This window comes from Lagopus muta, chromosome 4, assembly GCF_023343835.1.
Source record: "Lagopus muta isolate bLagMut1 chromosome 4, bLagMut1 primary, whole genome shotgun sequence".
NCBI classification, from domain to species: Eukaryota; Metazoa; Chordata; class Aves; order Galliformes; family Phasianidae; genus Lagopus; species Lagopus muta.
The window spans coordinates 55504092-55514075 of NC_064436.1; the positions used below are offsets into that span (position 1 = coordinate 55504092).

General features: G+C 35.5%; 1 long non-coding RNA gene across 1 annotated transcript; it reads right to left on the reverse strand.

Moving 5' to 3' along the window:
* Positions 1-6263: 6263 nt before the first annotated feature.
* LOC125692619 (uncharacterized) lies at positions 6264-8772 on the reverse strand. Its single transcript, XR_007376783.1, has 3 exons — positions 8702-8772; positions 6707-6731; positions 6264-6458 (listed from the first exon to the last, which is right to left on the reverse strand). It is a non-coding gene; the product is annotated as an uncharacterized LOC125692619 (long non-coding RNA).
* Between the last annotated feature and the right edge of the window lie 1212 nt (positions 8773-9984).

Genomic DNA, 9984 nt, shown 5'->3' on the forward strand with positions numbered 1-9984 from the left:
TTATATAAAAATCTATGTCAACTTGTCCTTCATGTTAGGCGTTCTGATCACTCTAAGAGTATTCACAGGCCATAAACCATTTTTGGAGTGGAGAGTATTATTCAAGCTGTATTACAGAAGAAAATATTTTATTCCTCAGCTCTATTCACTTTTCAACTTTTGACTGTTTATTGATTAAAGCGTTATACTGACAGCCCTGAAAGAAAATCCCTCTTTTTATTCCTCACAGCTTTATCAATTTTTCCACATTGTTTTAGGTAGGACCTAACTCTAGAAAATCACTTTAAATTTATGAATAATCTCATTTCATGTAGATTATTCATGTGTATAACTCTCAGCAGTATAAAAGGTTGAAGGCCTCAATTAACAATGTAAGCATATCAGGCGTAGAAAAGGAGAGAGTTTAATTTCGAATTCCTTTTTAATACTGTGTTGAGATTTGGTCATAGCTGAACATTCATCTGTTAGACTAGTAGCACTACCATAAATTCCAATGACCACTCTGCCCCTGATGTCATCTTATGTGCATATAACTATTAGAAAAACATTAGAAAGGAATAAAAGAACTGTATTGTACCCTATGAGGTAATACTGGGATTTTCTTTTTTTTTTTTTTTTTTTCTCCTCTCTGTCATTATTTACTACAGCTCTTGTATGGAGTTGGCTAAAAAAATAAATAAATAAAGAACTGAAATGTCATTAAAGCAAATTAACAATCAAGTTTGTGATGCAACTACTTTGAGACTAATCTGTTTTAATTCCTTGATACCCAATACATATTAAGTTTTCTCATCTGTGACATAATTGGTCATTACAGTTTCTATAATGTAAGGAGGAAAATCACTGCAGCATTTTATGATACATTCCTCTTTTGTATCATGTTTTATGCAAAACATAACAAGAAGATGTGATATAGGTATCTACATAGTTTATATATGTATATATATATACTGCACACAGTATACATAGATGCGTGTGTGAATACTTAGATATATTTTTATGAAGAGACATATACTGGGGGAGGAGGGAGTGGTGCACTTAATTTTCAGTTGTCTACAGAACATCAGAATCAGTCCAGTATTTGAACACTTTCTAATTCCCACTATTTCCTAAAAGCTACAAGCCATAAAGCCACTGAGCACAGTGGAGTCACAGTAAGTTTGCAAAGCATTTCCTCTCCCTTCTTTTTCCATCCTAATCTGTGAAAAGATTCTTATTTATTCACATTACTTGACTATTTTTCTACTCTGAAAAAAAGTACTGCCTTGAGGGAACATTAAAGCCTTTTGAAACACATTCCCATGACCAGCAATGGGATACAATGAAAACAAAGTAAATACAATTATATTTACTGCTCATAACTGAACTACAGAATTCAAGATGTGAGATTTGTTATGAGTCTTAATGGAAAATTTCTCTTAGTTTTGGGCTGATATTCTTACTCACAGAATCACCAAGGTTGGAAAAGACCTCTAATATCATCCGATTCAACTGCCTACTTACCACCAATATTTCTCACTAAACCATGTCCCTTAGTATCTAAACATTTCTTAAACATTGCCAAGGATGGTGATTCCACCACCTCCCTGGGCAGCCCATTCCAGTGCCTGATCAAGAGCACCATAGGGAGAATAAACTTACTCTCTTAGTAAGGAGTGTAAGTCAGTGAAATGACTAAATCAAATACTTTATGGATAAATTACCTTTCAGAATACAAGAAAGGTGAATTTACAAAAAAAAGATGATTTAATTATACATACTCAAAGTAAAGTGGAATGAAAACATTATTTAAGAGTTGAAGAAAACTTAGACTTGAAGTAGTAGCAGTACCTACTCTAAACCTGTTTTCTCCATCTTGCTCCCTTTTTGCATTGACAAAATCAATATTATTTCTTTGCAGAAACAACAAAATGCTCACCTACATCTTTGTGATTCAGGATTCATACACACAGCTTATGTTCATGATGTCATATAAATATAGAACTACTACACATTTGTTTTTGATTGCCACTTCAGTATCCCTTTCACTAGAAAGCTAATCCAGGTTTACCAAGAAACCCTAATTTTGGTTAGGCTGGGCTAACATTAGCATACCAGTAAATACCATGTAAACTGCACTTGCATGTTTTTTTTCTTAGCTTTCATAGTTTACTGCTACAGCTTCTATTATTTCCAGATGACAGGACACAGTGCTGAAATATATGGGAAAATATGGTTAAATTAATGGGCTTCCTGCAAACTAAATCATTCTAAATCATAGAACATGGCTTCTGCATTATCACATGGTTTCTTAAAAGCAAAAAGGCAAATTACAGTGATGGAATTTCCTTAAATAGGTTATCTGGTGAACTGAATCCTGCAGAGGTAGAGAAATATCTTACATTCTTACACCTGATGCATATGCCTTCTCTAAGAGATCTTTATATCTGTTTTAAAGTCATAGGCAGAGAAATTATACTCCCACTGGATATTTTACCAATTCCACAACACAAGTGCGAAGATTCTATCTAGACTAAATGTGTTCAGCTTTTGTCATTTAAAAGTGTTCAGATGTTCTTCAATAGATTAAAGCTCACAATCATAATACCTGTGGCAAGAGTTTGGTTTTCTTCACACAGGAAAGTAAGACTGGCTGTTATTAATTTTCAGATGTCAGAAGGATGAAAGAAAAATACATACTGGGACTTGTTAATTACTAGATCTTAAAATTGCACCCACCCTAAATGGCCGTCTGTTGCTGATCTAACAGAAAAAAAGAATATATATATTTAAAATAATTTTCCAATCATTGGAATACTTTCTGAGGAATATAAAAAACTTTCCAATACTAATGCCTTCTACTTATTTCCATGAAAACTACAAAATATACACCAGTTGGTAGAGCAAATTCTCAGCTACAAACCACTGTTTTAACACAGTTACCACCAGCTATGCATTTTCACAAGTGATGAACAAAGCCTGCATACTAGTAAAAATATGCACCAGCAGAAATGACCCATTGTTGCTGTTGCCACTGCTGAAACACACCACTGCCTCACTATGCTCACATTCACTATTTAGCCTCCATGAATGTTCAGCGAGTGTCAACAAGTGTTAATGGTTTCGTTTTTTTCAGCATGGAGAATTTCATTTCCATATCTTTGCTTCATACACACATAGATGTCAGATGCCATTTAGTCAGACTGCCTCTCTGCTGCTATCTGCCACACAACAACAAAAAAAAAACAAAAACGATTAGCAGAATACTGGTGGGAAGGTACAACCTTTACTGCCATATCACCAATCCACCACTGATGTTGTGAGCAAACATAGTAAGATAGAAAGCATTACTTTGGGGATAGCCCTCATATATCTCCTGACTGTTATAAATAACTGTGTCTCTTCTGTTAGGTTTGGCATAAAAGATTGTGGGTTTTTTTTTTTTTTTTTTTTTTTTTTTTTTTAAAGAAATGTCAACATTCTCCCATCATTATTTTTTTCTAGTATTACTGAAGATGCAAAAAGCTACTGGTGCTCTAATAGCTTTAAAACGTATTTTGAAGGGTATAAAGACACCAAGGAAAACTCATGATCTGCCTCTGGGAATATTCTATTTCTGTACTGACTGAGAAAGCACTGCATTTGCTGCACATTTTTCTGTTTTATTACTGTATTTTTCTTTTTCTTCATTTTTTCTATGGACCATAGCATTTATGTGAACTTACCTAGGCAGGCTGCTGTATTTAATGCTTGCAGATACATTACAGAACCCCAAAAGTAAAGCCAAATTACAAGCAAGTACTGCAGGTGTCATTTGACCAAACCTAACAGCACTAGCTATAGGGTGTCTCCTTATCAGCATCCTCTGTGTGCATATGGTTTATACAGAAGGAATGAAGTATACTTCAGAGCTGGAAGGAAAAAACTGCTGTCAATACTACTGTGAGAGTGGAACATATGGTGATCCTGTCATGCATTCCTGCATCTCAGCTGGATTCTCACATAGGAAAGTAGTACGCATTTGCCTCTTCACTGCTGAAGGGGGCTGCAGTAACTTCTGGGTAGACAATGAATCAAACAACCGTTAAGGAAGTAACCTCAAGACATCATTTAGGCCATTGATTTGTCTGAGACAGAATTATATAGGTCAGCCAAGACAGACATTTGTCAGACATAAAAGACAGTGCTAATGAAGTTGTGAGAACACAAACTTCTTCGTAAAATTTACTTTCAGCGCTTTGCTGTTCATAAGTCTGTCCTGAATCTCCCCCGCTTTAATTCCTTTCTTACAATGAACACAGAAGATCATCAGCTCTGCTCCTCCTTGCAGAAAACTTCCTCATTCCTGAAAACTGCTATGGCTTCCCCATTCTCACTCCCTGACCTTCTCATCTTCTTACTAGTCCTACAGTCATGCAGTTTATACAGAGGCAATGTTTTTTCAGCATCTGACTTTTTTTCCTTGCCTCCTGCATCAGAAGCATATGCTTGAAGAGAGGATACCAAAATCTGGACACACAGCTCCAAAAAGAAGAGTGCTATTAAGAGCAGATAATTAAGATATGTCTTCCAAAGCATTATCATTTTTCCTTTTTTTTTTTTTTTTTTGGTAACAGTACATCAAGTTTTGAATCTAATTCGGTCTTTGTGTTCCACACTCAGCTCCAAATTATTTTCAGCTGGACTATCTAACTAGTAGTTTCAGCTACTTGTTGCTGTGAACATTTATTTACTCTTACTGCCTAGCTGATATTTCCCATTTACACTTGCTATTGTTAAATACCTCACTTCTCTTTCAGATGGCACTTCCTTGTCTTGTTTGCTATGAATTCTAGGTCTGTCCTGTGCTGCGCTGGTGGTTCCCCAATCCACATTCAATTTACACATCTAATAATACCACATTACTGATGAGGACACTGACATGAGACAGTTAGCAACAGAGAGTCACTAATTACATGCTTCTGTTTTTACACAGGACCCACTGTAATTACTTTCAGAATGTGATGCAACTACCTTTATATCTTCTTTCTGATATTTTCATTGAGGCCATGCTCTGCTTGTGAGGAATATAATTGTAGTGTTGAAAACTTGTTGAAGTTAAGCTTCAACTGTTCTTCAACTACCGTTTCTACTTTACCCACGTAGCCTGCTATCCTGCAAGAGAGAAATTTAAATGAATGGACAGGTTCTTGTTGATAACCTGCCAGTAGTTATTCATTTTTATTTCTTTCTAAGTTTTTAAAACAATTTCAACAGCTCTCTGTACTTTCCTAGAAGCTGATTGATCTGTTATGCTCTGGCTTCACTTTACCCCCATTGCTACTTCAAACTGCATATTTGCCTGTCTTCTCATTCTTGCCAGTTTTTCAGAGATAATTATACTGTGATTTAATCACCCATCTCTTCAGTTAGACTGCACTGAAGACCAGTTGTTTCAAATGTTTTGAGAACATCTGACATTTTGATATTGTTTGACCTGCTTCTCTCTTACAAGAGAAGGAGGTCTTACCCTCTGTGACTTGTATTAATTATGACAGCGTTGTGACATTTTCAGTAATAACTCACAAAAAGAGTACTGAACTCTTCACTTTTTCAGGAGCAGCTTGTAATATCTCACCCACTACAATAAGAGGTGAACTAACCCTTCCTTTGATATTTGTCTTACAGAAGGATTTCTTGTTGTAATTTAACTTGATAAAAGTGCTTTGGTTTTATATTTTCTCTTTTTAACTCTCTTCCTATAGTCATTCTATTTTTCTTTTTATATTTGACCTTAGTAACCAGACCTAGTTTTCACTCTTTTTAATGTTAGAAATTCAAAAAAGCTAGTGATTTTATCAAACTTATCTTTTATCGCACCTTTAATCTCTTCTCTTCAATAACATACATTTTAAGTGTGCCCTTAATATCATTACTTTATGGAATCAACAGTTCAATTTTATTTCTTTCCCCTCTACTTGTACTTCTAATGTTATATGACAGTTGTCTCTTATAGAATCCTTCTGCTACATATTTCTATATTTCTGCTAAATATTTCCACATTTCCTCACCTGCTAATTAAATGAGTTAACTTACTCCTTAGTGGTCTTTTCTCTTGCCTAAACTTCCACTGATGTGACTCAATTTTCTGACTTTGCAACTGGCCTTACACAGTTGAACATGCACCTTAATTATTATTAGTGTTTTGGTCCTTCTGGAGAGGGAATATAGACCACAATCTTAAGCAAATGGTCATATGCAAATTAGCTCTTATCTTCGGTTTTGGTCCTTATATCTTATATGTCTGTGTTGATGGCTCCAGGCTAGCTACATGCATCTTTTGTCATAAATCTCTTCACTATTCTTCTTAAGAAGTACTTATCTGTATTGTAAATATTTTTTCCTTCTTTGCCTCTTTTTCTCAGATCTTATCCTCAGATCTTATCCGGCTGGTGGTGCTGGCACTGTGTTCTTCCAGTCAGCTGCCTACCTACTGAATCCTGGTTTCTCAGGGAATTGAAAAAAAAAAGAGAAATAAAAGCAGAATCAACAGCAAGATGAAATAATCGTGTTTTACTATATTTCTTGACAGAAAAATTCACTTTTCTTTATCTTGGCCATCACAAAATAGAATTACTTATTAAATAAAATAAATACACAGATGAATATGAGACAGTACTGTCTCTGGCAAAGTATAAAAGTAAGCTACATATGAAAGTTACATCATCCTCACATGATGCGATCTTACCAGTTTGTGCCAGAAACAAGGGGTTCTGAAAAAAAAAAAAAAAAAGTGACAATATTACTGCATCTTTATGATGTATATCCTTATTTAAAACTAACCAAGGAATTGAAATGTATTAGTCTGTATTGCATGTGAATGGTTTTCAGTAGCAATAAAATGTTCCATCCCCTGTGGGTTTTGTTTTTCCACCATACATTACAGATTTTCTAAGCATATGCTGTTTGGAAATAACTTTTTCCTTTTTCCAGTGGTTTAGAATAGATATACTTTACTCAGCTCACACAGACACCTCAGCAGTAATACTCCCTGCTCCAGACACTGATTTATTAGAGAATACAGTCAGGGTAGAGAAGACCTTTGCTACTTCCCTGCTGGGAAAAATCAGAGTTAGAGAGCTGAGAAGTCCTCTGTCCTGGTTTTTCCTTTGTCCTGCTTTTTCTCTTCAAACTCTCCATTGATAGACTGTACTGAAATTTAAGGCATTGTACACACAGACAGATAGTATATAAGTAGTTAAATCTAAATCTCTGTGCCTGAGCTCTTTCAAAGAGCAGACTGAGTTCACAAAAATCTGTTTGCACTTTGCAGCTTTATATGCAACAACTGTAAATGTGGCTAAAAGATGAAGTAAAAACAGACACTAGGGAAGTTTTCAAGTGAATAGTAGTGTTGAACACCTTGATTTTGTTAGCATTTATGACACTTATGTTCCTGTGGCTAAAGGTTTCAAACAGGCCTGCTAGAATTGTGCCAGTCAATTCTAATCCATATAAGATCTATAAAAGGAATATATACTGGAGAATAAGAGGAATGTGTAGTGGGGGAAATAAAAAGGAATGCCCCATGTTTGTTTATTCTAAACTATTCTAGCAGCATCCCCTTTGCAGCTATCTACATGAACATGAAATCACTGCATAGTTTGGTGAAGCAGATGTTGGCACTATGGGTTACCCACACTCCTCCAGAAAACCTCGACTGACCTTCCTCTAACCACTGGCTTTGAAGAAAGACTCCATCATCAATTCCACAACTCTTTTCTGATTGAAGTTTTAAGGCGAGTGGCTCTGCATTTTAAAGTGATGGTTCTTCTTATAACAAACATATTTAATAATAATAATAAGAAAGCTGCATGTCTTTGGGAAGAACTGTTATCACTGCAATTTTTCATGAGATTGAATCACCATAGGCTTTCACAGCTAAGAGAATGACAGGAAACCTAGTAGAACTAAAGAATTTTAGTTCTGAGAATTTTTTTAATATCAAAACTTTTGAACACTCACAGACACACCAACAACTCCAATTTATATATCAAAACTTCTACCTCTAGTGAATTCCATCAGGGATCAATTGCACCCCTATTTAATAAAAAACATAATGAATTTAGATTGAGTTGTAATGTATGAACATAACTAATTTTGCCTAATGCCAGAACTGCTCTCTTTCCTTCCACCTTTAAATTTTAAGTACTGTGATAAGATATAATTTCCCTCTATAACTGTTTTAAAATAAACTTTCATGGCTTGTGAAAAAAAAAGTCGCACATGAGAGAATGTGTAAATATACAAAAGAGACTGCATTGCTTTTCATTTTCATCATTAGCTTAAGGCTTCAATTCAAATTCACTGTCACTGGCCCAAAATTAAATATATTTCTGTCACCGTAAGAGTCATAGAAGTCTTACCGCATATGTATGCTACAACGATATTCAAATGGAAAATCCTAAAGTCTTTCATTCTGTCCTTCCTCCTGAAGGATTTTGGATAAACAGAGAAAAGATGAACTACAATTTAAACAATAAAAACTTTTGGGAGATGACTTATTTTTTTGCTTCATGATATCCAGTGACCTTTTAATATCATCTGAACCTTAGGGAGGGCCCAGGAACAATTGCACCTGCACTGTTTCACAAAACTCTTTTGAAGAAGTCATAACATGATAGAAAGCACAACAGTGACAGCAGAGTAGTAACATCCCAGGCAACAACAGGTAAGGACTCACTCAAATGCAACAGCCATAGGAACGTGAACAAAGGAAAGAATCTGCTTCCCTTCAGAAGACCTAAAGCACACAAAAATCACCAGCAAAACACCCTTACGCTCCCCTGCCAACCCTTAAATGAAGTCTGGCAAGGGGTGCATCCTGGCTCCACCCCTCCCAGTCAACTCAGGTAAATTGCATGCACCTGAGCTCCCCTGGGTTCGCCCTGCCTTCTCACCAGGTGCTCAATCATTGGTTCAGGCTGTGATTTCCATTTCTGCTCCAGAAGTGACTGTAGATGATCTTGTACCTGAATACTTGTTAACCATGGTTAACCTTTCAAGCACAGAATATGCCATTTCACTGTAAAGTATAGAGACTGGACAAGTAGCAGTGATATCTAATTTCTGTTTTCTAAACAAAATTTTGCAAGTGAGAATTTCAGAAGATAAAAACTTGATTTCAGATTCTTTCTGCAAGTCTGTTACAGTGGGTACAGTAAATCTCAGGAGACTCAGCAGGGATTCAAAATTGTTTCTATGTTACATCCATTTGTTAACATTACAAAGTTTTCCAGATTTCATGGACATAGCTACAAAGTCATTTTTTCAATTTTGCATGAATATATTTTTTCTGGACAGCAGCTTTGGCAGTTCAAATTTGCAAATTCCAAGAGGAACCCTTCCACCACAAACTACAATGAAGGCAAAATAGTGTGTCAGGGAATCTCTACTCAAAAAACTCAAGGCAACTTTACAAACACCATCTAGACAAAGGTTATTTATCTGGTGTTGACACACAAGTCTTCTTTGCAGAGTAGCATTAAAGGACAGTAATCCAAGATTCCTCGTGGGAATTTGTAAGATCGGTAAGAAGGCCATTTAGAAGATATGTTAATATCAGGAAATAAGTTGTATATTATTAAATATATATATATATTGCTTACATATCATCACAAGACTTTCAAGAGGTACCTTTAATTTGTTTATCCTTGTACTGGTAGCCATGATTTTCCATCTTCCACAGAGGATGGAAAAAAGTCTGCTCTGTCTCTTGTCAGGAGCTGCATATAATCTTCATCAATGAAACTAGGTAACGTGAGGAAATAGTTCACTTAATATGTTTTCAGCAACAAAAAAGCACCATCTCAGTTACTAAGACCTATTTACAAGCTAAGAGAATTGATTCTTTTGCTATCTTCCTTTCAGTTAAACATATTGTTATGGACTAGATTCAGAAATTGTTTGTATAGTATAGGTAATGAAGATGACAATTCCCCATCTGTAGTATTGTTGCATATAGAA